We start from the raw sequence: 26,427 nt of genomic DNA, 5'->3' as shown, positions 1-26,427 counted from the left end.
GTAGTTTGGATGAGAGAAAAAAATCAAGTTTTATTAACTAAAAGAAACTATAATCAAAATATCAAACTATCCCACACGAACACAGTAATTACATTAAAACTATATAACAGGGGTTGCAGACGGCGAAAACGAGGGATACAATGGCTACAATGTTATTTAAACAATCTTAGCAATTCCCTTAAATCACCATCCCCCAAACTCCTTAACTAGGTTGCTATGCTGAGGAGTCAGAACACTCAGCTCACCTGTGGTCCAGCGAAGTAAGAGAGCGAGCTAGCTTCAGCCGCTATCTTTATACCTGGTGCGGCCCCTGCCGTCCTGCCTTGCAAGGGCTGTGTGCAAAATTCCCCACCCAAAAGGGTCCAATACACAAGAGAAAGCTGTGATTGGCTACCTCAGAGTGGTTGGACTGGATTAATGTGTCTCCCGGAGCTTCCTGGGCTGAAACAAAAGGGAGATACAACTGCTCTATTGTCCAGCGCTGGGTGATTTAAAACCCATTCAAATCTTGAATGATTCCCATTCAAGGTGCAAAAGTCTCTTCTGCAGTTTAGATGTATCCACTCGATATACAAACAAATGCTAATAGCATTCAATTGCTTTGTAAACAAAGCATTGTCCTTTGTCTTCGGCCATGTGGTGACAGACATTTTTATCCCTGGAAATTTAAAAGCACATCGCCAGGGATTCTTTAATCAAAAAAATGAATCTTCAGAACTGTAAATTATTGCGAATTCTTACATTCTCACTCAAACTCCACTTGTGTCCCTCATTGCAGGAAAATAGAGCCCACAATAAGAGGGAAAGAGCGAGGACAGGAGGAGGGCCACCCTCATTAGCCCAGCTCACCACTTCAGAGGAGGCTGCCCTGGAAATTGCTGGGATCGAGGAGGATTCCCAAGTGGGGGATAGACAGGCAGGCGCATCACAGCAAGCTGGTGATAGAATAGTTTGGCATCTCTCTCATTGACATTGCATAAGTCACTGATAATGAACCTGATGCTCTAACAGATTGACTTATGATCATCTGCACTATTCAATGTTCATGTAACCTTGACCTCACATCTCTAACTCTTTCCTTTACACCCCCACAGAACCATCGACAGCCCCCATCCCCACTGTCCAGGAGGAAGAGCCTGAGCTTCCATACTCCTCAGAGGAAGCTGCAACCTCTGATGGTGCTGCATCAGCAGAATTAAGCGCACACATCACCATCGCAGACACTCACATCTCAGTGGGACCTTCGGGACATAGAGTAGCGTTGTCACCTGGTGTATCACAGCTCACAAGTGAGCATCAGCAGATGGTGGAGAGAGGGACAGCAGTGGGGAGTCCTCGTCGGAGTGCACAGGATGCTCCCAGCTTGGCTCTGCTGCATGTCGACCCTGTGCCTCCGGGTCCATCCAGAAGGAGAGCAGTGCTGGAACTCCAGGGACAGGCGCAGGAGTCTCTGGCAGGTTTTGTCTCCAGGGTCACTGCGAGTGTGGAGCGAATGGAGGAGTCCATTGCTAACATGAGCAGAGCCTTTGTGGAGGCGTTGGCGCCTGAACGCATCACCACGGAAAGGATGGCAACCTCCTTGGAAAGGATGGCTACCTCCATCGTAAGGCTGGCTACCGTAGAGGAGAGGATGGCTACGGTAGAGGGGAGGATGGCTACGTCCATGGAGGAGCTTAGTTGCCAAGGTATTGAAAACATGGTAATTGTTCAGAATAGACTGACATCTCTTGAGGCACGATGGTCAGCTATTGAGCAAACAAATCAGACCTTCAGGCAAGTCCTCTGGAGTAGACTTCCAGTGCAGAAATGGGTCCTCATGGTCACCCTGCAGTGCAGCAAGGTGCTGTCCAGCCACTTGCTAGTTCTGAAGTGGGGCTGACCCATGAGAGGGATGTTGATGGAATACAACAAGGAAGTGGGGGCTCCTCTCCAAGCGCTCACATGACCATTCCACTGCAGAGCCCTTGGTCAGAGCCCCACCAGAGTCCCCACCCAACTGAGATCGGCGTCTCAAACCCTGCACAGCCGCAGGAGCAGCAGACTGTTGACGAGCCCTCACAGGTTTGCAACCCCAGAGGATGCCCGCCAAAGGTGTTGAGACAGGAGCAGCAAGAAAGTGAGCAGGGAGCCTGCACATCTGCTGAAGCCACAGGGGAAGCACCATGTAGGAGCACTCGTAAGAGGAAGAGAATGCACAAGTTGTCACAATGGTAGTCACTTGGGTGTAATGTTGTGTTTATTTTTAAAATACCTTCAGTTGCTTATTGTCTTAAAAAATTCTGATGGCAAACTGTTGCAGTTGTGGCATGTGTCATTTCGCTAATGGGACTTCCACATTGATGGCTTAGGATGACTTGCAATTGTCAGTATGGTGGTCAGACGGATAAGAATCCGCAGGTTCTTGGCCGCTGTCGATGTTCTGATAAGAAAGTGCGAGGCCAAAGTGTTTGATTGTGCAGGCTAAGCAAATCTGGCCAAGATGAGTGCGTCCCTTGCATCCCGGGCAGCAATGTGGTTGCGCGCTGGCGCATTCTGGCCTGTGCAGCTTCAGGTGGGTGAGCAGTAGCTTGGTGCTCCTGTTGTTGCTGCTGCTGTTGGTGGTGCTGTTGTTCATGGTTCTGCTGCTGCCACGGCTGGCCATCATCTGAATCTGATGTCCAGGTTGAAAGGAAATAAATGGTTCCCATTCTTCTGGTATATGCCTCAGTTGAGGAAGCGCTCAGTCAAGGTGGCGAGAGGGGTTTCGCAGGAGGTCACACTGGAGATGGGTGTCAGGCTCCAAACTTCCACAACAATGGGTAGGCCTGCTGAAAGTTCCCCTAGACCTGAGACAACAAAGTTCTGCCACCTGCAAATGATGATTGATGAGAACTCCTTTTTAATGGTGGAGCTGCAGCTGTTAGTAAGCAGTCCACTTGTGAGGCCACCAGAATTCACTGGCGTGTTCCAGAGGAGACCTGCAGCAGATGGGAAAAATGGGAAAATCAGAAAGGCCTCTCAAAATGGGATTATAGAGGCAATTAATGGATGTTAAAGGTCTTAGGGGCCTATCCCGCCTCTTGGAGGCGGGATGGAAACGGAGTCAGAAAACACACATTTGGGAAAATTGCTCGGAGGCGGGATGGAGGCAGGATCTGGCCCGCCCGCCATGTTTTTGTGATTTTACCACCTCACACGCCTCCAATCCCGCCTCCTCGGGCCTGGCAAAATCGAGCCCAAGGTCTCATCAAACTACAGAGAATGTCAGTGTTTGACAACTTCACAGAGCTGTCAAATGCTGACATTTCTTCATCCCAGAAGCCTTGACAGATAGCACGTCTGACGTTGACATGCTCTGTCAGTGAATTCCTCCCTAATTGGCCTGCTGAGCCTGCAGGGCGGGCTTCACAAGTTCAATCAGGGGAAAATCCCTCTGGTTGGTCAGAAGAGGATGGAGGCGGGACATTGACACAACAATCAGCAGTCCCGCTTCCAACTCGTCTCCATTGAGAAAATCCAGCCCTTAGAGTACAAAAACAAGGAAGTTATCCTAAACCTTTATAAATCACTGGTTAGGCCTCAGCCTTAGGTATTGTGTCCAATTCTGGGCACCACACTTTAGGAAGGATGTCAAGGCTTTGGAGATGATGCAGAGGAGATATTCTAGCATGGTATCGGGAATAAATGACTTCAGTTATGTGGAGGGACTAGAGAAGCTGAGATTATTCTCCTTAGAGCAGAGAAGTTTAAGGGGCGATTCAATAGAGGTGTTCAAAATCATGAGGGGTTTGATAGATTAAATAGGGAGAGACTGTTTCCATTGACTGGACGGTTGTTAACCAGAGGACACAGATTTAAGGTAATTGGCGAAGTAGCCAGAGGGGAGATGAGGAGATTTGTTTTACACACAGCGGAGGAGAAATTGGGTATGTAGCGCCACCTATTAGCGCCTAAAGAGGGCAGTCAGTGGCTGTAGCGCCACTGGCTGCGCCTCCCGCGATATTCAGCGGGGGCGCTAATGGTGGCGTTAGCCTGTTGTGCTGCGCCGCCACCGATGACATCATCGGTGTGCACAGCGCCCCATTAGCGCCCCGATCGCGATATTTGGTAGTGAATGCCGCTGTAGCACCATTCGCTACCCACGCCTGGTTCACGGGGCCTTGCTGTGCCGGCAGTGGTGCAAGTTAAGGTGGAGGTGCGGGGCGGCTGCCTTTTTCGGTGGCCGCCTGCCAGCACCTCCGTCCCCGGCCTCCTGACCCCACCCCCCCGCGGCATTGCCGGCTGTTTTCCGAGAGCCTGGCACTTCTCCTTGGTGCCGGGCTCTTTTGCCGGCACTCGCGATCGGGGATCACGCTGTTGCAGGCCCCTCCCCCTTAACAATGGGAGGAAGGCCTGCAGTACCGCAGCGTGCCGTGCCGCAGCGTGTGGCGCTGCGGCACGTTGCGCTGCGATATTCAGTTTCAGCGCCCTAAGAGGGATGCGGAGCGCCTCGAGCCTTGCCCCGTCTCCCTCTAGGGGTGCTGAAACTGAATTTCTGACGTTCGTTAATGCTCCGAATGCTGCACAAAAATCAGCGCCTAGGCGAACTTGGTGCCCCTTTGGCGCCTCAACCCAATTTCTCCCCCAGCGAGTTATTATGATCTGGAATGCACTGCCTGGAAGGCTAGTGGAAGGAGATTCAATAGTAACATTCAAAATAATAAATGAATGGCCCAGAAATTCGGGTCTCCACGGGTGAGTACGCACGGGGTACTCACCCGTAAGCCCAATGGAAGTGTCAGTTTCCTGCATGCACTGTGCATGCGTGGGAAACCGGCACTTCCGTTCCCCTGAAAGAAGGGGTTCAGAAGTCGAACGCGTGCAGGAGAGGCTGCGCGTGCGCATCGAACTTACGTTTTTTTTGCAGGTTTTCCCGGGAGGGTATGTCTCCACAAGTTACACATTTAAAAAGCAGGCATAAGGCCTGCTTTTTACAAGGTAAGTGGTGAATTAATTAAAATTAAAACATTTTTTCCACAGGCTTATTATTTTTAAATACTTTAAAGCAAGGTAAGTTTATTTTTAGCCATTAGAAAATAAAATTATTTTTTTCAAAAATGTAAATGCAGTAACCTGGGAGGTTATGAGTAACCTGATCCACCAGGTGGTGCTGTGGCAATTGCTCTCCTGAGTTAAGTCTGATCTGTACTGGTTGTACTCTTTGTTTTTGCTGCCTCATGGCAGAAGCTTTTATGTGCAAGTGTTGATTAAACCATGTTAAGGAGTTAACCTGTGTCTGTCTCCATCTATGGCCACCTCAAGATACCACATATGGCGACGAGAATAAAGGACAGAAGAGTTTTGGAGTATTCGGAAGAGGTGCTCGGGTTGGTTAGCAAACTAGTCGGAAAAGCACGAGGCTAGGCTGTGGGAGTCGAAACGGAGTTTGATTTTTTGGCTGAAGTGACCGGACTCCAAGGATGGCAGGAATGGTAGGCTCCGTGGCACCTTTTGACAGCAAGTCGCAGTCTTGGGAGGAGTATTGTGAAATACTGGGCCATTTCTTTATGGCAAATGAGGTGGACAGTGCTGAAAGGAAAAGGGCCATTTTACTGAGTTGTGTGAGAGCGCAAACCTATACACGGATGAGGAATCTGCTGAGCCCGGAGCGGCCAGGAGAAAAATCTTTTGACGAGTTGGTGAGTCTACTGAAGAATCATTTCAATCCGAAACCTAGTGAAATAGTACAGAGATCGAAATTCAATTCGAGGATTAGGAGGCCGGAAGAAAGCGTTACTGAGTATGTGGAGGAGCTTCGGAAGCTCGCACAGGACTGCAATTTTGGAAATGCGCTCACAGTCATGTTAAGGGACAGACTAGTATGCGGAGTTAACGATGACAGTATACAGCAAAGGTTGCTGTCAGAAGAAGGATTAACGTTTGAGATGGCACTTAAAAAAGCACAAGCCATGGAGACGGCTAACAAGGACATTAAGGACGTAAACAGTATGAGCAATGAGAAATGGAGTAAACCAGTGGGAGGAGCTGTTTTCAAGATAGAAGCTGGCGCGAAAAGTCCACCAGTCGGGGTTGGGGATTGCTACCGATGTGGCGGGATGAGCCATTATGCAAAGGACTGCAGGTTTACAAAGACAAAGTGCCACAATTGTGGAAAAATAGGGCACTTAAAGAAAGTCTGTAAAAGGGCAGTGAGTGAGAGAAGCAGTGCTAAAGGGGCAAAGCATGCTAAAGGGGGAGGGAGAAGTACACAAAGCGGGCAAATTACATACAAGAGGAAGAGTCTAGTGAGTCTAGTGAGGAGGTTTTCACTATATACAGTATAGACACTTCAAGGCCCAACGTACCCCTTCTCACTCAGTATTTGATAGTGAACGGAGGTCAAGTAAAGTTTGAGATTGACACCGGATGTAGTGTAACCATAATGTCGCAGACTGAGTATGCCAAGCTATGGGGGGAAGCAAAAGTACCAGAGCTAGGTACATGCCCCATTAGTCTCAAAACCTACACAGGACAGAAGGTGGACATTTTGGGGGCGGCCGAAGTACAAGTGGAACACAAAGGAGTCACCAAAGAGCTTACGGTGGTAGTGGTAGCAGGGTCAGGGCCAAACCTGTTAGGGCGATGGTGGATCAGTGAGTTGAGTGTGGACTGGCAGGCAATGAATATAATGGAGGACAGTACAGAGGTACTGCAAGAAGTGCTGATGAAGCATGAGTTAGTGTTCAAGGATGAACTGGGCACCTTAAGGGGAGCCACAGCCAAGATTCATGTAGCCAGTGATGCCACGCCTCGTTTCTTTAAACCAAGGTCGGTACCTTTTGCAATGAAAACCAAGGTTGAGGCAGAACTAGATCGCCTGCTAAAGGACAAAGTAATAGAACCAGTGAAATTTTCAGACTGGGCGGCACCAATAGTCCTGGTATTGAAGCCCGACGGTAACATAAGGGTGTGTGGTGACTATAAGTTAACAGTGAACAGAGTATCATCACTGGAACAGTAAGCCATTCCAAGAATGGAGGACATGTTAACATCGCTCGCTGGGGGAGAAAGATTCAGCAAACTGGACATGAGTCATGCGTATCAGCAGATATTGCTCGATGAAGAATCAAAAAAGTTTGTCACGGTGAACACGCACAAGGGGCTGTTCACGTATGCCAGGTTACCATTTGGTGTCAGTTCTAGCCCAGCAATATTCCAATGGACTATGGAGGGCATTCTGCAGGGCATTCCAAAGGTGGCCGTGTACCTAGATGACATTCTGCTAACAGGAAGTGACGATCAGGATCACTTAAAAACACTGGACAAAGTGCTACAGCAGCTGGAAGAGGTGGGGCTATGCCTGAAACGGAGTAAGTGTAGTTTAATGGAGAAGGAAGTTACATTCCTGGGACATCGGGTGGATGCCACAGGCCTCCATCCATTACCAGGGAAAGTGCGGGCAGTGCAGGATGCACCGGCACCCACCTCAGTGACTGAATTGAAAGCCTATCTAGGGCTCCTGAATTATTATAACCGGTTTCTTCCAAACTTATCGATGCTGCTGGCACCCCTGCACAAACTGCTGAGAAAGGAGGAGCCATGGCGTTGGGGGCCAGAGCAAGCGAAAGCGTTTCAGCAGTCAAAGGAGCTACTTCAGTCCAGCAGGGTGTTAGTGCATTACAACAAGAAGGAGGAGCTGATAATGTCCTGCGACGCATCACCCTATGGAGTGGGGGCAGTGTTGGCCCACCGCATGCCAGATGGAGCGGAAAGGCCCATCGGGTTTGTTTCACGCACGCTCACAGCTGCGGAAAAGAACTATTCACAGCTTGATAAAGAGGGGTTGGCCATTATATTTGGAGTAAAGAAATTCCATAAGTACATATATGGGAGGAAGTTTGTAATCAGTACTGACCACAAGCCTCTTATTAGCTTACTGAATGAGATGAAAGCGGTGCCTCAAATGGCATCACAGAGAATAATGAGATGGGCAGTAATACTAAGAGCCTATGAATATGTGATCACGTACAAAGCCGGCAAGGAAAATGGGAATGCAGATGCTCTCAGCCGCCTGCCCCTCTCAAAATCTCCTCGCAGTACTTCCCCTGAGGAGCACGTCCTGATGCTGGATCAGGAGATCAGTCCCCTGATGACTTCAGTACAAATCCAGGGCTGGACAGCCAAGGACCCTGTTTTGTCAAGGGTCCGTGAGTATGTGTTGAAAGGCTGGCCAGATCACCGTGAGGGACCGGAGTTCGCGCCGTACAGACAGAGACAGCACGAGCTCAGTGTCCAAGATGGATGTGTGCTATGGGGAGCACACATCATAGTCTCAGAGCGGGGGCACTCTACTTTGATGGAACAGTTGCATCAATCGCACCCAGGAATGACTAGAATGAAAGGACTGGCTAGGAGCTACCTGTGGTGGCCTAACTTGGATGCTGAAATTGAGTCCAAGGTAAAGACATGCACTATATGTCAGGAACAGAGGAAAGCACCTGCTGGGGCACCGCTCTATCCCTGGGAGTGGCCCAGCAAACCCTGGAGGAGAATTCACATAGACTATGCGGGACCTTTTATGGGCAAAATGTTTTTGGTGCTGGTTGACGCTCACTCAAAGTGGATCGACATTTATCCAGTGAGCTCTGCAACGACTGATGCCACACTGAATTGTCTCAGGAACAGCTTCAGCACACATGGTATTCCAGAATTGATTGTATCCGACAATGCACAGTGTTTTGTTAGTGAAGGGAGCAAAGAATTCATGGTAAGGAATGGAATCACACATGTCACCTCGGCTCCATATCACTCAGCCTCAAATGGGTTAGCCGAGTGAGCCTTGCAGACTTTTAAGGAGCTCATGAGGAAGAGCTCAGGTGGCACCCTGGAGACCAAGCTCAACAGAGCCTTGTTTAGTTATCGTATAACACCCCAAGCTACCACGGGGCTTTCTCCGGCTGAGTTGATGATGGGGAGAAAGTTGCGGTGCACGTTAGACCTGATACACCCAGATCTCAAAAGCAAGGTTGAGACAAAACAAACAAACCAAAAAGCGTACCATGACAAACATACTAAAGCTCGCCATTTCGCCATAGGGGACTCTGTGTACACCCGGAACTTCAGTTATGGACCTAAATGGATACCAGGACTAATCCAGGACATTACAGGACCTGTGTCGTACTCCGTGTTACTAGGGGATGGTTGAGGGGTTTGTCGGCATGTGGATCAGCTTTTCAGCCGGCAGCAGGGGGAACTGCCTCAGATGGAACAAAGGGCAGTAGAGGGGCTGCTCCAGGAACCAGCACGGCTTATAAGGTGCCAGTGGACACTGGTACTGCCAGGCCACAGCGGGACAGAGTAAAACCAACATCAGAGGCTACTCCAATCTCAAGTGCGAATGAATCTGAGAATCCACCACAAGTGGAATTAAGACGTTCACAAAGGATTCGCAAGCAACCAGAAAGACTTATACAAACCTGTTAAATTAGTCAGGGGTTAACCATGGTTAGAGCATACTGGTTAATTAAAACGTAGTACCTAGTAAGGGTTATTGTTTAAGAATTGCATACGGCAATCTTAAGGGGGGAGGAGTGTAGTAACCTGGGAGGTTATGAGTAACCTGATCCACCAGGTGGTGCTGTGGCAATTGCTCTCCTGAGTTAAGTCTGATCTGTACTGGTTGTACTCTTTGTTTTTGCTGCCTCATGGCAGAAGCTTTTATGTGCAAGTGTTGATTAAATCATGTTAAGGAGTTAACCTGTGTCTGTCTCCATCTATGGCCACCTCAAGATACCACAGTAAATTATTGTTTAAAATAGTTATTTCATGTAATTTATAGTTTATTTAAAAAATGTGATGTTTTTTAAAAATTTATTTGCAGATTTAGTGATGTTTTGGGGCCCGTAGTCTTCCTGTCAAACTTATGAATGGGCATTCCCTGCTCCGATTGGCTCCCCATGGCCCACGTGATCCCAGGGGACGCATCGAACTAACTGCGCCCCTAGGATACGCAAGCACTGCGCGCCGGCAGTTGGAGCAGGCCCAGGATCGGAATTCCACGGGGGCCCACAGCTCAACTGCTGGCGCGCAAGGTAAGGGCAGGTCGGGGGCTTACACTCGCGGGAAGCCTCCGACCCATATTTCTGGGCCAATAATTGGTGAGCTGCCTAAGTGGATAGTGTTTTATGCTGGCAGCTCACCATCAAGATTCTAATGCGATGTGACCCGGAACGTAGGGTGGGTGGGTGTCCCATGGACTCCTCTAGGCAGCTGCTGCCCTTGCCTTACCCCAACCCCTGCCAGTTTCTCCCTAGGAAAGCTAAATGACCCATCATGTAAGCAATTTCACGTTGAATTCTCAATGATTTATTTCAGGCAAGTCTCACATTTAACACACCTGAGATTAGCAGCAGCATCTCTGGTTTCTTTCTTGACAAAAAACAAAATAAAGATTGATTATTATTGAGAACATTTTTTTTTCTCATCTGAAGGTTGACGATAAACCCAGCTTGGTTTATACCCAGCTGGATGATGCGTTTGAATTATTGTTCCTTTTGGTTGGCTGCTATCCATCTCAATCATATGTCCCCTTTATTATTTCAGTTGAAAATACAGTTAAAAAAATCTTTCTCTTCTGAACCATTTTTGAGGTTGAAGGGTATATATAAAACTTTGGTGCTTGCATACATGGTTAACTTCTGAGCATTTTATGAGGTTTCTGTATGTTTATTAATGACTGTATATTTCAACACACTCACCAAGCTCACCAATCGGGCATGGCATTTACACTAGGAACATAAAGACAGGGGCCTGGAAATTCTGTGAGGTTTTCTGATTTCCCCTGGAGAAACAGTATAAATAGCTGAAAACAACAACTCACGCTGTTTCCCTGGTGTTCCACCAATCTCTCACCAAATTTACAGTTGCAGATCAGGAGAATGCCCACAGAATTTTAGGGCCACATTTCGGCTGATGATGAGGAGGTGATTTATGGTGCAGAATGGTCTATAAATGAGTCAGGATAAGGGGCTAACAGACAGGTCTGTGGCGGGGAAGATGGTGGCTTATGATCTGAAGAGTAGTTCAGGTCCCATACACCCAAGTCCTCCCGACAAGGCTGATAGATTATGTTTCCCCCCGATCTCCATAAACCCCAAATACTGTCAGCCTCTGGCCTGTCAATGCTCCCAAGCCCACTCTACAGTCCTACTGGGTCCAAGCTCCCCAATCTGCAGGAACTTCTTGGATACAAGGACCATCTCTTAGTTCCCAGTACTCTCTGATCCCAGGACCACCTTCAATACACCCAGACCTTGGAGATCTCCTTCCCATTGCTTCCAGTTCTTTGATCTGTCTCCCAGAGATCCCAAATCTAAGATCTGCTCTAGAATTCGCAGACCTCACTCTCAAGAGCCCTATAATCCCTCTCCTCACCCCTTCCAGTACTCTCAGACCCTAAGGCCCTTCAAAATACTGCAGGACTTGGGCCTCCCTCCCCATGCTCCCAGGTAGCAGAGCTGCCTCTGATCCAAGAAAACTATTTTGCCTAACACCCCTGTACTTAAAAAATTTCCTACTCACTGTAAGCAGTACAACAGGAGATCTGCTCGTATATAATGAAAAAAGCTTGCTGTATGAACTGAAGCAAATCAATGTTTCATTGCTGCTAAGAACTACAAATCCTATACTACAGGCTAGGACATAAACTGCATTTTCAGATCTATTCCAGCATGGATAAGGAGAGAGACTTTAAAGATTAAATACTGTCTCTTGTGATAAAAACAGGAATGATTTATTAAGGGAACAATCTTGTTTAATGGATTTAAAAATGTCTGTAGTTTCACACTGCCATAAACAAAGGACATGATAAATATCTTAGGTCTGAGATAGGAGATAAATGCTGTCAGCATAAAGCTTTGCCATTTCCAATTTTCTGCACCTCAACCATTGTTAGAGTCTGTCTCACCCTAGTTACATGACTGGCTGATAAAGGTAATTTCCAATATATTATTAAAGTGTGTCGTTTAACACTTTAGCTTAGGAGCTTCAATAGAGCCCCCTTAAAACTGTATGATTTCATAATTTCTATGTACAAATGATTAAAATTACCTATTATTCTGAAAAATGTAGTATATTTAGAATGGACTGGAAATTGTAGCCGGAGACGTCCCGCGGGCGAACGCCTCAGATCTGCAAAAAAAGTACGCACCTACCCGGTGCCTCCATATCTTCGGACTCTGGTGGTCCTGGGCCTGCAGGCCTGTGTAAAGGCTCACATATCCCAGGGGTGCGCGCGGTTCGGAAGCATCCCTGGGATCACGTGGGCCGGCCCAACCAATCAAAAAGGGGATTCCCATTAAGCTTATGGGGATTCCATTTACGTACGGAATCCCCATAAGTTTAATAGGAATCACATAAAAAATACACTTTCACCCCACTTAAATAAAAGTAAATCATCCTATGTTAAAAATTAATTAAAATGCAATTTAATTAAACATTTAAAACAAAAGTTTCATTTTTTGAAAAATAAATTTAAACATTTTTTAAAGGGCCAAAAATAACCTAAACTAATTTAAAAGGTTTTGAATGTTTAAAAGATTTAAAAAATGTTATTTTAATATTTATTTAAACCCTTACACTGGCGAAAATAGGCCTTCCGCCTGCTTTTACCAGGCGTAAGAGTTTTGTGGGCATTCTCTAGGCAGTAATTGGGCAAATTGCCCAACTCTCCACCAGTGAATGTCCGTTTCCTGCAGATTCGTATGATCTGTCAAGCTAAAACTTGACAGATCGTAAGTTCTGGGTTTTCGCGCAAGCGCATTGCACACGGAAACCTGAAACTTGCGGGGCATCTATGACCGCGCACGCTTGTCAATGTGAGACCTCCCCAGGAGACCAATGCAGCCTGGTTGCACATTGCACAGGAAGGCACAAGCAGGGATGTCATCAGGAGGACTGGGCTGCAGTGGCGCAAACCTTTCAATGATCTCAGTAGATCACAAAATGTTACTGCAAAGCCACACTCAACCTCATCCTGCTGTGCCACTCATCACATCCTCATCACTCTGCCTTCCCTACCCTACTCCTGCACATCCTTACTCATACCAACTTACCTTGCACCTCCACCCATCCCTCTCTATCTACATCACATCCCCCTCACTCTGCCCCTCATCACATCCCTCTCACTCTGCCTTTCCTGCACATCCTTACTTAGCTTGCACTTCCACCCATCCCTCTCTATCCACATTATTACTTCTCCATCTCACTAGCCACCCCTCACACTCACCCTCATCCTAGTCCAATCAAACCAACTAACAACACACAAGGGTAGGCACTTGGGTGTTTTAGCCAATGTTCATGTGAAGTTTCTGTTTATGTGGTGTCAAACATTAAAACCTTTATTTTCAACACTTTGCATTCTTGGACAGATGTGTGTTCACCTTTGGAAGTGGCTTAGTGAGTTACAGTGAATGGTGAGACATAACGTTACCCCCTGCAATGGTGATGTGTGTAAAAGGAATGGCTTGGCCATTGTAGGGATTCTTTATGGTGTTGATATGACGAGATTTTTTCAAGGGCACTGATGCTGATGGAATAAATGGCAGCTGAAGTTGAGATGATAGAAGTGATCTGTCAATGGAGAGAGAGGTTGCTTCCAGGGAGGTTACACTAGATAGAGAGTTTGCTCCAAACACTTCAAACCTCCATCAAGCTGAAAAGTATATTCCAAATCCTGAAGGCTCCAGCTTCTAAGATTAGAAATTGAACAGCTGCGAAATGGTAGCTTTTATACCACTTTTGCAGCTGTCAACTATTCACAGCAATGCAGAGTCATTGAGAACCCGACACACTTACCTGACGTGATCCCTAAGCATCATAAACCTTGTAAAATACATGGACAAAGCATTAGGACATGGTAAAATGCTGCTTAAATACCTTTAAGCAGCTTCTTAAGTATCTCAATTGCCTGACCCGTCACTTAGTGTCGGGTTTGCAAACCGCAGGCAGAGCCGGTGCTTGGGAAATTAACAAGGAGGCGGGTTCAGAGCGGACTTCCACCCCACTGTCAATCACTGCCATTTTGACAGCAGACCCGCCTCCAAACCCACCCTCTGAGCGCCGGAAAAATTCAGCCCTTAGTCTCTGATTGCAAGCAGTGGATAATCGTAATGTCATTCCTGTAATGGGCCAGTTTGTAATGTCTTGCTGTATGCATAATTGCTGTGAATTTGTCTAAAGTGCATTCATTGCAGTCCAAGATAATCCATTATTTATGACGAGCAAGTCGGTATTTCTGTTTCCACAATAAAGTGAGGTTGTCTGTTTATCAAATTTGGACCATTTATACCATGTGTTGGATTCGGACACTAGTGGCAACATTTAAACAACTGGGTATGCATCAATCATATTGATTTTAATTTGCTGCTTGGTTTAATGATGAACTGCAACTCTAAAGAGGATGGGTATATTTTAACTTTTGCCACTGGATAGAAAACTGGTGACAGGGGATCAGCTGTCCATTCCACGCCATTCCCAAATTTCCTTTCCATTAACTCCAATAGAAAGGAAATTCAGGTAAAGTGTACAACGGGCAGTTGATCTGCTACTGCCAGTTTTCGACCTGCCGGTAAAAGTTCAAATCTACCCCTACAGCTCATGACTATTCAGAATTTACAATGTGCCTGAAATTAATTAGATTCGTGCCTCTCGTAACTGGTGTTCTTAGCTGGCAAATGTAAAAGATTTGCCACGGCATTATACTTATGCTCGAACCTGTGAACCTTTAGCAATAATGCCTAGATTTGCTTTAAAGCCTAGACTGCCATTTATCAGAAGATAGAAAGTTTGTGTAAAGTTATTTATGGTAAGGAAAACACCCATTATATTTTTTAATACATCATCATGGAGATAGATTTTCAATGTTAAGATCCTAATTTTAGCTAACTTGCACAATTACCTTATCTAGAGTTTTTTTTTTTGCTTTACTCCCCTAGCACAATAGTCAGTGTGACTAAAAAGGTCTAATACAGGAATTACATAGTGGCCAGATTTTGCAGGAGCAGGGCATCTCATGGCGTGCCTGGGTAGTTAAACTTTTTCCTGCACCATCCGGCTCAATAATGTTTTGCCCTTTAAGCTGCTGGAAGTGCGAGATGATACTGCAGTGAGAGCAACTGAGCATCTGGGACCATGGTGAACGACAGGACCAACCATGTCTCTCCTTAACCAATGAGATTTAAGGATTGAGAAATAAACAGAGGAAGGACTAAGAAGGAGGGTGAACTAGAGTGGGTGAATTCAATGTCAAATCAGGTACAAAAACAGAAATAAAGAGAGGAAAGGAAAGATTGGATTAGGAGAGAGAGAGAAAAAGCGATAGAAAGGAAAAAAAAATTAAACTCTAAGATTTTCAAAATTTCCAACAACAATTCTCTACCTGAAGGAATGAGACTCCACACTTTTAACTTTTCATTTTCTGGGCCAAAGAGGTTGATTGGCAGTCATTAACAATGATCACATTGTTGAAAGTGTGCCTATGCTATTAATTAATTTTCTGCGGCGAATTTAGTGGGCAATTAACGTGCAATTACAACAACTTCATGAAACTCATGAGGCGGTTAAGAATGAGATGCTATTTTTGCAAAGCTAATGGCGGAGTGGCGTAAATCATCCAGCAACTTGTGGCAATTCGCAATTCATGGGGCATCTCTTCCTTGCCACAACTCGCTGGGTGATTTGCACATTAGTAATGGCATGTGTCGTTCACATACCATTATTTTTTCAGCAAATTCTGGCCCTATGATGATGCAATTAGAGGCAAAATGTGCCATTTATATGCTGAATTCATAATGGGAAGTAGACAAGTATCCATTAAAGTACAATCAATGAAGGAACATCATAATTCTGTATAATGTCTGCTCCCTGTCTAGTTACAGAGATTAATCTCCACCCCCCAATCAATTGGTGCAAATGTACCTATGATTAGATGTAATCTGATATGACTATACTACACTGTGTCTGTGTTCACTTACCAAGGTTCTTCTTAGTACCAGCTTTTCTTTACTTTGTTTTGCATAATGAGCTCTATATATAGACTGTTCTTCCTTCTAATCCAAATGAGTAATAGGCTGATCAAAATATTCAGTGAAAGGAGTTTATTAACGGTGTGGTACTCCATAATTAGGCCAATCTCAGGCTTTACTTCAAACAAATGGGTAAGATGGTAAGTATTATGTGGAATTGGGTAGCGTTTTATGCTAATGCATTAGTATTGGATGTCTGCTGTACTATCATTTGTCAGTATGTTACTATGTTTATTCATGCTTCTAATAGGTATATTCTTTTCAAATCAAACTAGAAGTAGGAACTGGATTGTGTGTAGAGACAAACTTACTTCACTTAGGATCCTAATAACAGTCAGAAAGGAGAGTTTCATTGCCTTATCAGTTTTAATCTAAAAAGTAAAAGACAGTAACAACTGTGCCACCCAGTTCTAAGCCTAAAGCTACAGTAACACTGTTATAATGATTTGTTTAAATAGAGTTGATTTTAACTCTGACATTTTGCTCTTAAATGAATAGAAATGATGTGGTAAATGTAATAATTTGATCTTAACTAGAAGTTGATCTTCTCAGGATTGATTTGAAGTATTTCTTTGTACAAAACTTGATTCACTGCCTTTCATTTGTCCATTGCTCAAATGGTTCCTTTGTATTTAGGGGTAATACTATATTTTGGGTTATCTTTACTATACGTAGGGTAGCACCATTCAGCCACAGCTTTCTCAGCCACTGTGAGCCACTCCACATTACAATGAATTTGATCATCATTAGACTGAACAAACTGTCAACAAACATTTGAAACGGCAAACTCACTATTTGGAGAAAGATGGAATAGAACCACATTTTATCACCCTGTCACATAGTGCATTGAAACACCAATCACCTTTTATTTTCCTCATAGTACATTTTGATTACATGTTTCTATGTGATTTAGCATTTATGGATTTTTGACATGGTGATCGATATTTCCCCAAATTCACAATTTTATTAAAAATTTCACAAAGCCTCTTCTAAATGTTAAGCAGAAGGGGTAGTAGCTCTGACTGGGGGCATGCTGCATCCCTTGTTCCTCTCTGCTTACAGAGTATCACCTTGTATCCCGAGTGATAGAGAGACACCTAGCTCCTCAGTGCATGAGGAATGCTGTGACAAATTACGTGGACTGGGCAGATATGCTAACCTCTCTGGTTATGTGGAAAGCCCAATCTCCGATAAGAGAAATATCAAAAGTATTTTTGCATTACATTTCAACGTTTGCATTGAAAATGCCCAACATTTGAAAATCTGGCCATGGGGATCCCTACTCACAAAGCTTTTACAGAACTTTTCTGTAAATGGCTCACTTCATAGAAAAGTGCGACTATATAGGAAAAAACTGTGAAAAGAAGACTTTTTACACCTCAACAAAGGCTGTTTAAATAGCACGCTAAGTATTTCTAGTCTGCATCACTGCAAATATTTTACAAAAGGTTACATTTTAACTTTCAGAAGAAAATTCTGCACTTTTTTACTTACAGCTCCAAGAGGTGTTAAACAGATTATTGGCTTGCTTTGCATATTAAACATAATTTCTGTCATATTGTTCTATAAATGTTGTAAAATGTGTCCACACTTTGCTGTCTTCAGAAATGTATAAAACATATTCCATTTTTCTTGCCTCAGTTTGACTACGCAACCAACTATACACTAACCCCGTTCTATAAAGTCACTGCTAAACTATGCCCTAATAGACACAGTTTTAAATTGGATAGCCCCCTGAAAATAGGTGTGGGATCGTGATGTGCGATTAACCAACGCCCGTTGATTGTGATGCAGGCAGCATGGCAACTTTATGCTGCCTGCTCATTTGAATGATCTCTGCATCCAGCTGGCACTAACCGCACTGTTCATTGGCTGGACGCTTTGGCGAGGGCCAATATCGAGAGTGGCTAGCAGCACTTAAAGCTAGCCTGCACTGCTTAAAGCGAGCCTGCACCCCTTAAATGTGAGGTGCATTGTGGCTGGAGCAGATGCTGAGAGTCGTGGTTGAAGAAAATAGGATCTGGGAAAATGTAAGGAATGGCACAACAGAGGAGAGAGCTGGGTCAAAGGTTTTCAGACACTGCACTAGCCATCTTGGTGGAAGAGGCGGAAAGGAGGAGAGATGTCCTGTATCTGCAGGGGGCAGGAGGCCCTCCAGACACATGATCAAAAGGCAGTGGGAGCAGATAGCCATGGAGGTAATGCCAGGAGTCAAGCCCCGATGTCCTGGATGCAGTACTGCAAGAAGTTCAATGACCTCACATGAGTGGTCAAGGCCAGTGAATGCATCTTCAAATGACATATCCTATCAACTGCACCACTAGCCTCAGCCACTGCTCAAATCACCACACACCCATCACTCACCTACCAACAATCTCTATCAATCAGAACTTATACCTCACATTCACAGCTTCACCTCACCCCCACAAACTTAGCACTGCTGCAAGCCTCACACCTACACCTCACAGTTTGCACACACTGCCAGCTACTCAATCATAACAGCCACATCAGCTAAACATATTGCATGACACTCACTGATACACTACTGTTGTGTCCGTGTATAATAAGACACAGACTGCAGGAGAAACGGTACAACAGGTGTTTACTCAACGTGGCTCACACGGGAACTGCCTGTACAGATTACTACTCAGTGCTATATACAGGTGTGGTCACTGCCGGTACTACAGTATACATGAACTGTAAAAAGTAGTTCCCCCCTTAAAGGTATATACATTACAATTCCTCCCCTTTTAGATTAACAGTATCATAACACTCATTTAACAATTAAATATCAAACTAATTACAATTAACACTTTTAACATGCAACATTAGCTGAAAATAGTCGATTTATATATTCAGTCTTTGGGGAGGCCTCCTGATCCTTTCTGGATAGCGCCTTTCCCGAGTGTCTTGCTCTTGGTGCGGAGGCGATTCTGGCCCCCTGTCGTCGGTTGGTTCATCAGCTTCCGATGCTACTGTTTCTGGGGTAGATGCGACCTGTACGTCGGGTTCATCACCAGGTACATATGGGCGAGGCATGGGGTTGTCTTGTTCCTGTGACTCTAGGATCTGGTCAGCATGGCATCTCGCGATGCTCTCCCCAACGTCCACTGTGTACATTAGTGGCCCCTGCCGTGTGCATATCGTTCCTGGCTGCCATTTTTCTGTTCGGTAGTCGCGGGCCAAGACTGGTTGCCCTACATTGAAGCTCCTTGTTGGCTTCTCATGGATGTGCTGGAATTGCTTACTCTCAACATCTCTTCGTACGTTTGGTCTGAGCAAATTCAAGCGAGATCTTAACCTTCGGTTAAAGAACATCATGGCTGGGACCTGGTTGGTGACTGCATGTGTCGCATTCCGGTAGGCGAACAGGAAATTGTCCACCTTGTGCTGCAGCAGAATGTTGTCATTGTACATAGCCTTTATTGCCTTCTTAAAGGTTTGTACGAACCTCTCAGCCAATCCATTTGTGGCTGGAAGATACGGGGCGGATGTGTAATGCCTTACCCCATTCTTTTTCAAGAACCTCCGGAGCTCTTCGGACACAAGCTGTGGTCTGTTGTCGGAGCAAATCTGTTCTGGCAAGCCATTCCTGGCAAAAATGGTCCGTAGGACTGCAATAGTTTTCTCTGTGGTGGTGGAGGACATTTTGATGACCTCAGGCCATTTCGAGTGCGCATCCACGGCTATTAAAAAGATTGAGTCCATGAATGGACCAGCAAAATCAATATGCACTCGTTGCCACGGAGATGAGGGCCACTCCCATCGGTGTAGAGGGGCCTGTGGTGGTGCATTTTGGACTTTCTGGCATCCTGAGCAGCTCTTGGTCAGGTCCTCGATTTGTTTATCGATTCCCAGCCACCACACATAAGTCCTGGCTAGGCTTTTCATTTTTACCCCTCCCAGATGACCCTCATGAAGCTCATTGAGCACTCTATCCCTTAACTTGGGTGGAATTACCACTCGGGATCCACACATCAAGGTCCCCCGGCACACTGACAGCTGTTCTCTCCTTGTCAAGAATGCTGGCAGCAGTGAGTCGCCATGTGCTGGCCATCCCTTCACCGTCAAATCATATACCCGAGGCAGTGTCGAGTCATTTTGGGTTTCCTTTTCGATACAAGCGTTAGTTACCGGTAGGTATTCAACTATAGTCGAATGGAATATTTCGACAGGATCCACTGCTGGTGCTTCCACCGCAGTAGGCAGTGGCAGGCGTAATAGCCCATCAGCATTTCCATGCTGTTTCGTGCCCTTATATTCAATCTCATAGTGGTGCCCCCCTAGAAAAAGTGACCATCTTTGTAGTCGTTGCGCAGTCATCACCGGAACGCCCTTCTTCAGATAAAAAATGGAGACAAGAGGCTGGTGATCAGTCAGCAAGGTGAATTTCTGCCCGTGCCGATAATGATTGAACTTTTTCACTCCCCACACTAGGCTGAGGGCCTCCCTGTCAATCTGGGCGTAATTACGCTCGGCTGAGGTTAGTGACCGTGACGCAAAGGCTATTGGCCTCTCTGAGCCGTCCGAGAATTTGTGCGACATCATCGCTCCAATGCTGTAGGGTGATGCATCACATGCCAAACGAATTGGTAATGCTGGGTTGTAATGGGCCAATACCTCTTTCGATGTGATTAGTGTTTTGCTCTTCTGGAAAGCTCGTCAACATTCGTCACTCCACTTCCATGGCACCCCAGTTTGCAGTAGGGTGTTCAGTGGGTGTAGTATTGTAGACAAATTTGGCAAGAACTTATGGTAGTAGTTTACCAGCCCGAGGAACGACCTCAGTTGTGACACATTTTCCGGTGCTGGAGCCTTGACTACAGCCTCAATCTTCTCTGGGGACTTATGTAACCCCTCTTTATAGATAACGTGGCCACAATACGAGATCTGTTTTCTAAAAAACTCGCATTTGGGGCGGTTAGCTCGGAGCCCATATTCCTGCAATCTAGTGAGCACCTGCTCCAGGTTGGCAAGGTGATCACTGTCATTTTCGCCCATGACCAGGATGTCGTCCAAATAACACTGGGTCCCTGGGATCCCTTGCAGGACTTGTTCCATTGCCCTCTGCCAAATAGCCGGAGCTGATGCTACCCCGAATACCAGCCGGTTGTATTGGTAGAGACCGTTATGTGTGTTGATTGTGAGGTTTTTTTTTATGCTTCTTCTACCTTCATTTGCAGATACGCCTGGGCCAGATCAATCTTAGTGAAGCATTTCCCTCCAGATAGCGAGGCATAAATATCTTCAATCCACGGAAGTGGATATTGTACGGTGTGAAGGACCGGTTTCACTGTTACCTTAAAGTCCCCACAGATGCGAACCTTCCTTGGTTCCCCAGGCGTGCTGCTCAACGACTTTTTCATCACAGGGACAATGGGTGTAGCCCACTCGCTCCAGTCTACCTTGGACAGTACACCTGAACGTTCCAGACTCTCCAGCTCTGCTTTGACAGCTGGGCGGATCGCATAAGGTACCGGTCTGGCCCTAAAAAATTTTGGGCTTGCATTTTCTTCAATTTTAATCGTCGCTGTCATGCCTTTTAGTGTTCCGAGTCCTTGCTGGAACATTTCTTTCGCGTCAGTTAGGATCTTTGACAGTCTCCCAGGTGTGACGTCATCATCCTTTTTGTCAGCCACAGTCAGTGCCTGTATGGAATGCCAATCCAGTTGCATTTTCCAGATCCATTCATGTCCCAGTAATGGTGGTCCTCCATCTTGCAATACATACAGGTCTAGTTTTGGTGTTTCCTTACAGTTATATATAACGGTCACCCTTATTTTTCCTTTGGGGTAGACTTTTTGCCCCGTGTACATCTTCAAAATAATTTTTGTATCTCTCAAGTGTATGTGTGAGAATAGCCGCTCATAGTCCCGTTGGTTTATGACTGTTAGGGCTGATCCTGTGTCCAATTCCATCTTTACCTGGACTCCTGCTATCTTGAGAGTGACCCAAATGGTTCGGTGATCCTCCATTGTGATCACATTATGTAGTTTCAGACAACTCAGTTCCCTGCTTTCGGAGTCGTTATCACTCTTTTGTTTGTCTGAACTATTCTCCGTCATCTTATGTACCTTCTTGTGCTTTCCTTTGGTAGGTTTCTTATTGCTGGTTTTCTTTCCCGACCTGCAGACTCGTGCTATGTGTCCTACTTTTCCACACTGTCTGCACACTTTGTCTTTGAACCAGCAATCATTCTGGTCGTGTGTTGTTCTGCCGCAGCGATAGCTCTTCTCTGTTCCATATGACATTTCGTTTGTGCCATATTCTTGCGGTCTCTGTTGTATCTCTGCAGCGCCCCGTGCTGCTGCTTCATATGATACCTCAATGCTGGAAGCCTTTTCCAGCATAAGGTCCTTTTCAGATAAAAGCCATTTCTGGGTTCCTTCACTTTGAAGCCCACACACAAACTTGTCCCTTAAGGTATCTGCCAGTCCTGCTCCAAACTGGCAGTGTTTCGATAGTTTGCGCAGTTCTGTTAATTAATCAGCATTGCTTTCATCCTTATGCTGGTTCCATTTGTGAAACTGGAATCTTTCTGCTATCAGCAGTGGTGTGGGGTTTAAATGTCCCTGTAGTATTGTTACTATGTCTTCAAAACTCTTTTCCATTGGCTTCGTTGGGGTTACTAGATTTCGTAATAAACCATACGTCTTTGCACCCATTAAATTTAACAATACCGATGCTTTCTTGTCATCTGACACCTCATTTGCCTTGCAGTACACCCCTATTCGTTCGACATATGTACTCCAATCTTCGACTTCATTGTCAAATGCGGTGATACTGCCACTCTTCGGCATTTTGGGTGTGGTTTAAAATGGCGTCTCCCAATGGCTTAAAATGGCATCTCCCGTGCTTTCGTTCCTCCCCCGCTGCTGCCAACACTGCTCCCGGTGGTTCTCGTGGCAATGGCGGCACCCTGTAGGTTTCGCACGCTTCTCCTGCGCTGCTGCCAACGCCGCTCTCGGCGGTCCTCGTGGCAATGGCGGCGCCTCGCGGGTTTCTGCGTGTCTCTCTCTCCCTCTCTTCGATGCTGCTCAGCCCCTGAACACCGGCTGCAGCCTGTGCGCTCTGCCCTCTCTCTCTCGCCCCCGTCGACACTGCTCGGCCCTTTGCTGTGCCGCTCGGTCGGGCTCTAGCCCGCCGCTGTCTGGGAAGAGTCTGCGCACTACCTGTTGCCCGTTTCGCTGGACCACCTCGACTGGAAAGCCAAGCCTGGCTCTCGACAGCCTCCCCCGCAATTCTCGATCTCTGCTGGATGACTGGGCGGTTGCCCGTTGTCGACGCCCGAGTCTCTGGCCTTGACCTCCAATCCACTGATCTCCAGGAATGAATCCCTGGGAGTTGCTGCAGAGTTGCAGGTAGGTTTGAACTTGCCTTGTCGCCAATTGTTGCGTCCGTGTATAATAAGATACAGACTGCAGGAGAAACGGCACAACAGGTGTTTACTCAACGTGGCTCACAGTGGAACTGCCTGTACAGATTACTACTCAGTGCTATATACAGGCGTGGTCACTGCCGGTACTACAGTATACATGAGCTGTAAAAAGTAGTTCCTACCTTAAAGGTACATACATTACAACTTCCATCTCTCTTGCAGGACACGGTGGCACACAACTGGAGGCAGCAGGAGCTAACAAGAGGGGGACAGGTGTGTCTGCATGTCCTAACCCCCATGGAGGAGGCGGTGCTGGCCATTATTGGGATGGCCATTGCTGAGACCGTGGCCAGTGGCGGGGCTGAAACCATCAAAGCTGTCGGTAACCTCCTACCTAATCCTGCATCTCATATCCCACTTCCCCATCATCCCACACTCTCTTCTGACTTACAAGTTGCAGATGGTATAAGCATGTGCCTTTTATTGCCCCCTCACCCACCCCACCACACCACAATCTTACCCTTCTGCCTTTTTCTATTCAAATACCCAAGAGGAGCAAGCTGGCTAGGCTGTGGAGGAACACCAAGAAGAGAGTGATGATGAAGACACAGCACCATCACTTGATTTCATACTTGCAACCACCAGCTCAGATACTGACATTGTGCATATCTTAGAGGATGGATTAGAGGAAGGATCTTCATGTGGTGAGACACTGGGCACTGGTCAGCAGCCTTCCACCAAGGATAGAGAGGTCAGAGTGGGAGTGGAGCGGAGCATTAAAATGGCAAGCAACTGGAAGCTCAGGGTCACATTTGTGGACTGAATGGAGATGTTCAGCAAAGCGATTACGCAATCTGTGTTTGGTCCCCCCAATGTAGAGCAGACGGCATTGTGAGCACCGATTTTAAACATTGGCCCTGAAATTCCGATCGAAGGCTTCCTGCGGGCGGATACCTCCGATCAGAAAAAAATCTACAAACCTAACTGTTGGCTCCGTAGATACTGAGGCTTCAGTTCCTGGGCCTCTCCTCTTTGAAATGCACAGAGGCTGTAAGATTCGCAAAATTCCCACATTCCCCCAAGGTTATTAATAAAAGGGACCCTGCATGGACATTTTAAAAAGGGTACCCAAAAGATGGCGTCCGCACCTCGTGACCAAAGGCCTGCAAGATTTTAAAAGCTTGGACTCTGTGGCAGCACAAGCAGCTTTGGGAAAATCGAAACTTAAAATGCAGTTTCTGTGAAAAAGGACTTTGTGTTTTGGAAGCCAGACAGCAAACATTGAATATGCATTACGCCAGATCGTAGACAGATCAAAACCAGTTAGGCCTATACTTCAGGCCATTGGGTTGTCCGTATAAATAATCAGAAACAGCTTATGGGAGCCATCAAGGCTGGACAGGCTGATTAGAATGCATTCATGACAATACAGCCCGGACATCAGGCCATTAGGTGCGATAAACGGCCATCTAAATCCAGTTAACTTAGATTGCTATAATCATTTAAAACAGCCCGCCAAAATTGAAACAATGAACTAACCTGATTTGGCGTGCAGATAAGGGGCTATCGAAAGGAATATAACTGCAGGCCCTGTAGAATTAGCAAAATTGAACATTGTCCGATAAGGGTCTATTGGCAGAAATGGCCTTAATTTTAAAAGACTGTTTTAAAAGAAGCCCAGGAATAGGGGCACACAAAATGGCCGCCAGGCCCCGTGACCAGCTTTTGGGACCTTTTAAAATGGTTCCTGCAGTCCACAGACAGCTTTTGTGGATTCAGCCCACAATAAGTTCTGGAACACAGTTTCGGAGAAAATGAAACCAGACAGTACCCCATGCATATAGATTGGATGCAGATCCGATCAGATCGGCCTGTAGATAAAGGCCATCTAAATGTTTACCCAGACAAAGGGAAACAGCTTCATATTCAAAGGAGAAACATCAAGACCCAGGAAAGACAATACAAGGTCATTCCAGACCAGAGATGGCAGTTACCGGCCATCCCGAAGGTACTTTAAACACAAAGGCCTAGAAATTCAGTGCCCTTAGCACCGATTTTGCGGCGCTAGAGGGCCTAGCGCTGCAATTGGCGCCGGTTCCTAAATTGCCTGGCGCCCTTCCGCGGCGGTAGACCGGTAGCGCTGCGCCGGCACCGATGACGTCATCGGTGTGCGCAGCGTCCCGGTTGCCGTGGTAACCCGGCCCCAAGCCGAAATTCAGTTGCGGCCGCCTCACCAGTGGCAGCCGCAACTAAGACTCCGGCAAACGAGTGTTGCCGGAGTCTGCGCCGGCGCTTTAAGGAGGCGCGGCGGCCAGCCGCTTTCCCGCCGGCCGCCTGCCCGCAGCTCCCTCCCCGGACTTCTCCCCACCCCCCCCGGAACAGATGCAAGCCCGGCACTTGTCCGAGGTGCCGGGCTCATTTTTGATGAGATTTGCGCGGGCCGCGGCCGGGTGCAGGCAGCTCCTCCTTAACGGAAGGAGGAGGCCTGCACTTCCCGAGCCTGCCGCACCGCAGCGGGCGCCGCAGCGCCGGAATAGCGCCGCAATGCGGCGCGTTGCGCCAGTTTTCAGGCGCTAAAACCCTTCAGTAGCGCCGGCAGCCGTTTGGGCGCGGCGCTACTGAATTTTTGGCACGCGCAAAGGGCTTTAGCGCCGGCGCTAACTTCCGGCGCTAAAGCCCTGGCGCAGCGCAAACTCAATTTCTAGGCCAAAGACTACCCCGCTGTGCTACAAGCCCGCCAAAAGTTAAACAAAGACTAACCTTGATATGGTGAGAGATAAGGGCCTCCAAGAAAAGTATAACTGGAGTCCTGGGGTAGCATTGAAAAAGGAAGAATTCGGATCGAGACCATCGGGTTTCGATAGCCATTGAGGAGCATGAACATCGGGAGAGAGCAGTGCAGATCAGTTTCGAGAGATTGCTCAGGGGTCTGAAGAAGGCTTTTTCGGACTCGGAAGAAGAAGACGAGACCCGGGGCAGTTATCGGGAGATCATCGACAAAAACCCCAG

General features: G+C 46.7%; 1 long non-coding RNA gene across 1 annotated transcript; it reads right to left on the bottom strand.

Moving 5' to 3' along the window:
• Positions 1–10: 10 nt before the first annotated feature.
• LOC147111502 (uncharacterized) lies at positions 11–12,299 on the bottom strand. Its single transcript, XR_015079701.1, has 2 exons — positions 12,167–12,299; positions 11–2,957 (listed from the first exon to the last, which is right to left on the bottom strand). It is a non-coding gene; the product is annotated as an uncharacterized LOC147111502 (long non-coding RNA).
• Between the last annotated feature and the right edge of the window lie 14,128 nt (positions 12,300–26,427).

This window comes from Somniosus microcephalus, chromosome 10 (assembly GCF_052327205.1).
Source record: "Somniosus microcephalus isolate GS21.2 chromosome 10, FLI_Smic_1.0, whole genome shotgun sequence".
NCBI classification, from domain to species: domain Eukaryota; kingdom Metazoa; phylum Chordata; class Chondrichthyes; order Squaliformes; family Somniosidae; genus Somniosus; species Somniosus microcephalus.
This window is presented reverse-complemented; position numbering and strand designations above follow the sequence as displayed.